Genomic DNA, 5,581 nt, shown 5'->3' with positions numbered 1-5,581 from the left:
GGTCACGAAGAGTCGGACGTAACTGAAAAACAGCCCAACAACAATAACAGCCCTATAAGACTCATTGTATTTGTAAGCTAACAGATTTTTCCCTTCTAGACTGACCTTTCCTAGATCTTTCCCTCCTGGACTGGGTGTGTGTGTGTGTGTGTGTGTGTGTGTGTGTGTGTGAGCTGGTGAGTCTTAAGACCATCTCCTTTTGTATCAGTTTTTTGTATCAGTTCTTACCTAACGCTTAGGGAATGAATAAGCATTGCATCAGGAAAGAAAACTGAGGCCTGGGAAAAGTCCTTAATTTAGAAAGAAAGTTTTTGGCTTTTTTTCCCCTTGTGGTCAGTTTTATTTCAAAAGTGGAGTTTTGTCTTCCCATTCTGGGAAATATTTTTGTTTGCATTTTTTTCTTTGATTTTTCTCTTCATAGCAAGTTTTTTAGAGCCAACACAATTTTTTTTTCTTGCTAGTTATATCCTGGAATTCTCTTTCGATGCAATTTTTATTTCTTTATATTGGTTTTTGGAGATGTAACATGCTTATCCTGGCTTAGCTGTATCCTACTGTTATGCAATTGCTGCATTTATTGACATAGTGTATTTTTTTGAAAACCTGAATGCTACCGAATGTATAATTACTTGACTTATGTTGTTACATGAAAAAGCCATTGGTTTTCATGCTTTGATTTCATGTCTTTTGCTGTACTATTGAATTGCTTAAGCATGCTATATTAATCCCATGGAACATGAATTTTTTGGTTTCCCAGTGCATGGGACCCAATACCTTCACACTTTGACCATCTGTGCATACTGTGAGGAGGCAAGAGTTTCCAGTAAACACCACAGGAACCTCATCTGTCCACCTTCTGTACTAGATCCTGAGGTAGCTGACTTTGGAGAGTCCCTAATACCACAAGAGCAGAAGGATATGTTGAGGCTGGAATTGAGAAAGAAACAAATAAAATCTAGCTCACCAATTCCAGACCATTTGGAGAAAGATATAGGAAGATTCTATGATGGAAGACTTCAGAAACCATCTCAAAGAAATGCTGGTTAATGGCATCATCTCAGAATCTAGTAGCCCTTATATATCACACATAGAGGCAGTGCCTAAGGAAAATGGAAAGATACATATATGTGTTCATTACCATATTTTGAACTTAGAGACTAAAGTGGATTAGTGCACTATGCCATGGGTGCAAGATGCCCTGGATTGTCTGGTAGGCAGCCAGTGGTTTTCAGTTGTCTAGAGGATGCTACCAGACTTCCATGTCTAAAGAGGACAAGGAGAAGACTGCTTTTATCTATCGGGAGAATTACAAGTTGGCTGACCGATGGAAAGCTAACCTATGCAAGGTAATTGAGAGACTTGGCAAAGTGCCTGTTTGCAAAACAGCCCCAGAGAATGGAGGAGGCCCAATCAGGATTATTCACTGCAACCTATGTTGCCCATAGGAAAATTAGTTGGACTTTCTAATGAGCAGGTGGAGAAAACTGTTGGACGCTCACCCAAGAAAAGGCTAAAGAAGTGGATGAGGCTGCTGTCCTCCCTCTCTTCTTGCTTGCCTGCTTACTCATAGTTGCCCCTCATTCAACTTCCTCTCTGTCTCCTGGGAGCATGAGGTCAGCCTGGCTTCAGATGGCTAGATAGCCCCAGCTTTGTGGCCCCTATCCTCCCCACATCCGGCATGGACCCAAGGGGCACCAGACATACAAAGCATGGATATGGTGGAAATACAGAGCCATAGTTTTTCATGTATTGTTATCAAGGAGTCTGAAAAAGTAGGAGATCAAGCATAAAGGAAGGTGATGAAAGGTGTCAATAATCTAGATCTTTATTAGGGATGTACCAATAGAAAAGCCAAGTTATGCAGCAAAGTAGCCAATCTGTCATGGCATAGTTGATGATTGGAACTTCATGTAGAGATTTATGGAGATTTAAATACCTAAAGGCAGAACCTGAAGGTTCTTATTTTCTTTTGACTGAATCTCCACTAAATACAGCAGGAAGCAGGGAATATACTGCTAAAATTATGTCTGAATCTTTTAATGTTCTGAGCCTATACATAGCTGTAGCTGTTGTCTTTGCTTTAGTTCCATCTGGACAAAACAGGTAGGAAAGCACTGGTATAGTTATAGACAGTGGAGATGGTGCCACTCATTGTTTCTGTGGCTGAAGGGTATGTGATTAGCAGTTGTGTCAAGCATATTCCAATTGTTGGGGGAGATATAACATATTTCATTCAATAGTTATTGAAAATTACAAAACATTTCACACAAAGTCAGATCTATATAATTGGGAAAATATTGGATCCTCAAGCTAATATAATAAAATAATATAATAAAAATGACAATTCTACCTAAATTAATTTACTCATTCATTCCAAGGTGTCCAACATGGGGCTTTTTTCCCTGAATACCCTAAGACTTCCTTGTCACCCTAAGGCCTTCTTCAAGTATTCCTCTACTCTCTGAACACAGAACTTTGCAGTCTACACATGACAAGCTTGATTTTCTAGAGGAGGCCACACCAATCAAACTACCAAAAATTATTTTATAGAGCTAGAAAAAATAATAACAAAAGTCATCTGGAAGAACAAAAAGTCAAGAATACCAAGGGAATTAATGAAAAGAAACGCAAGGGAAGGTGGCCTAGCCATACCAGATCTAAAACTGAATTATAAAGCAGCAGTCATCAGAACTATTTGGCTAAGAAGCAGAGTGGTGGATCAGTGGAACAGCAGTTAATGACTACAGTAACCTACTATTTAATAAACCCAAAGACTCCGGTTTCTGTGATAAGAATTCACTATTTGACAAAAACTGCTGGGAAAACTGGAAAATAGTATGGCAGAAACTAGGCATAGACCAACACCTTACACTGTGGAAGGAAGGAAGGAAGGAAGGAAGGAAGGAAGGAAGGAAGGAAGGAAGGAAGGAAGGAAGGAAGGAAGGAAGGAAGGAAGAAAGAGAAATAAATAAAGAAAAACATGTTAGGTACTTAATTTAGGGAAGCTGAGCTCTATAACTTTAACTCATTTCTAATTTTGCTCTCTGGAAGAAAGCAGAATTAGTCTAATCCATTTCCTATGTGTGGCAAATAAAATAATTTCAAGACACAAAATTTTTGGGTAAATTATACTCAATTTTATCATTCACAGCCAGCAAATGATTGACAAAAAGGGCTCCTCATCCTCCTGATGATCAAAAAGGAAGACCACTTCTTGAGGTTTATATGCCCTTGGCCAGAAGTGTTCCAGCAGATGGCAATCAATTCTGATTGGTTAACAGTTAATGAGAGGTGTACACTACAAAGAGAAGTGAGCTCACTCCAATGGGGGGCTGAGAGTGACATCATGTAACTCTTGGGCAGAGAGACTATCCCAATACCCAGACCACCCCCAGCTTTGGGATATCTAGACAAAAGGATCTATTTCTACCCAAGCCTGAGTGAGTGGAATTCACCTAAGACTGGAGATTCCTTGTAAGGTTGGGTGGGGTCAGATAGAGGAGAAAGTTAGCTCAACCTTCAGAGACTGAGTTTTTGAAATGAGGACAATAGAAAAAGGGGGAAATCTGGATCTCCCCATATCACTGGTTGTAAATAATCATTTCTCTCACATGTGATAGCCCTTCAGATATAAAAAGACATTTAGTATGTTCTCCTGACCCCCAAAGTCTTTTTTGCTGTAGGATTAATAGCCATAGTTCCTTCAGTGGATTCTTCTATAGCATGGTGTTCAGGTCATTCACCATCTTGGCCATCTTCCTCCAGATGCACTCCAGCTTGTTAGTGTCCTTCCTAAAATGTGATATCTACAACTGAAGATATTCTGAGTGAACCTCAGGTATGGTCTGACCAGGGGAGACTGTAGAAACAGTATAATATGCCTTGTTTCAGACAATATTATTTTTCTCAGATTGTTTTGGCTTTTGTGGGTGCTACATCACACCATCCATTCATATTGACATTTGTTATTGTTGAGTTGTTTTTCAGTTGCTATCCAACTCTTAGTGACTCCATTTGGGGTTTTCTTGACAAAGATATTGAGTGATTTACCATTTCCTTCTCCAGCTCATTTTACATATGAGGAAACTGAAGCAAATAGGATTAAGTGACTTGCCCAGAGTAACACAGCTAATAAATGTCTGAGGCCAGATTTGAACTTAAGTCTTCCTAGCTCCAGGCCTGGCACTCTATTCACTGCTCCACCTAGCTGCCCCATGTTTACCTTACAGTCAATTAAAATTCCCAAGTTTTATTTGTTTGTTTTGTTTTGTTTTGTTTTACTCAAGCTACTGTCTATCCACTTTGCCCAACCAGTACTTATACAGTTATTTTTTGGAACTTAAATGTAGAGCTTTATGATAATCTCTATTAAATTTAATCTTATTGGATTCTGCCCATTTATAAAAGTGGTAAGCCTCTCCTGTAAGATTTCCTTGATGTTTAACTCTTTGCCAAGACTAACTCTTTGTTAATAAGGATGGCTTGTTTTGATAGCAAAAATTTATTTGGTAAGATGGAAACTGCTTTTCTCTTCCTTTGGCCCTTTAATAGCACAGCTAAAGATGATTAGAGTCATGGCTAGTCATTTGTACTTGAGGTCTGGGGTAAAGCAATCAGTTCTTTAATAATTCCAAGGGTTCCTGCTCCCCCTTTTAAAGACCAAGTCCAAGTGCCTAGCACTTTTTTGAGTGGGTGCTATAAATCTAGGCAACTGTAGACATCCCATGAAAAGGTAAGACTCACAGAAAAAGGGTACTGCTTGACTTTCTAGCAAACCTGCAGAGTTTCTCCTTGAGAAGAAGCAGAGCTCAGAAAAATGGAAGTAAGCTATTTAAGGTCATATAACAAGTCAGCAGGAGAGCTAAAATTCAATCCCAGTTTCCTGGTGACTTTTTTTTACTAGATGAGTTCACCTAACTCTTTATTCTTGTCAACAATAATATCATAAAGGACTTTTTTTTCAAAGTCCTTACTGCAATCAAGATTAACTATGACTACAACATTCCTTCTGACATAGAGTTAGAAAAGGATATTAAATTAGTCTAGTAATTTTCTTAATAAACTTATGCATACTCTTAGGGGTGACTGCTTCCATTTCTAAATATTCACAAATTATTCTTTAAAATTTTGCCAGGAAATGAAGTCAAACTGATTGATTTGTAGCATTACCCATTTCCCTTTTGTGCAAAATAGGACATTTGCCCCCTTCAGTTTTCTGATTCTCTCTCCTGTTTTCTATAGTTTTAACAGTTCTTGGACAATGGCTAAACAATAACATTTTTCAGATGTTTCTGTATTTGGGGACACAATTTTTTTCTGGGTTTAGTAACTTGTTTTTTGTCCTTCAATCTTCGAAGAGGATCAATGACATCACAGGGTGATGTCTTAGCTTGTGGGTGAGTTGAATTTAAGTGTGCCAGAGTTGTGCAAAGTTGTTTGCCTCACTTTCTCTTCCAATCGTTGAAGTCCAGTGGAAGGCAAAAGTCAAGAAGATTGGCAATAGCCCAGGATATAGTGGATGCAATGGATGACGTTGGCATCTACAATGTCTGACCAAGCTCTGAGTGCTCCATGGTGCCTT

The 5,581-nt window shown here is 38.8% G+C and overlaps 1 pseudogene; it reads left to right on the top strand.

Moving 5' to 3' along the window:
• Positions 1 to 1,678: 1,678 nt before the first annotated feature.
• LOC110209611 (actin-related protein 3 pseudogene) lies at positions 1,679 to 2,240 on the top strand (annotated as a pseudogene).
• The last annotated feature ends 3,341 nt before the right edge of the window (positions 2,241 to 5,581 follow it).

This window comes from Phascolarctos cinereus, unplaced genomic scaffold, assembly GCF_003287225.1.
Source record: "Phascolarctos cinereus isolate Bilbo 61053 unplaced genomic scaffold, phaCin_HiC Scaffold_3;HRSCAF=262, whole genome shotgun sequence".
In the NCBI taxonomy this organism is placed as follows: Eukaryota; Metazoa; Chordata; class Mammalia; order Diprotodontia; family Phascolarctidae; genus Phascolarctos; species Phascolarctos cinereus.
Note: the sequence above shows the minus strand (reverse complement) of the source record. Positions and strands in the feature narration are given on the sequence as shown.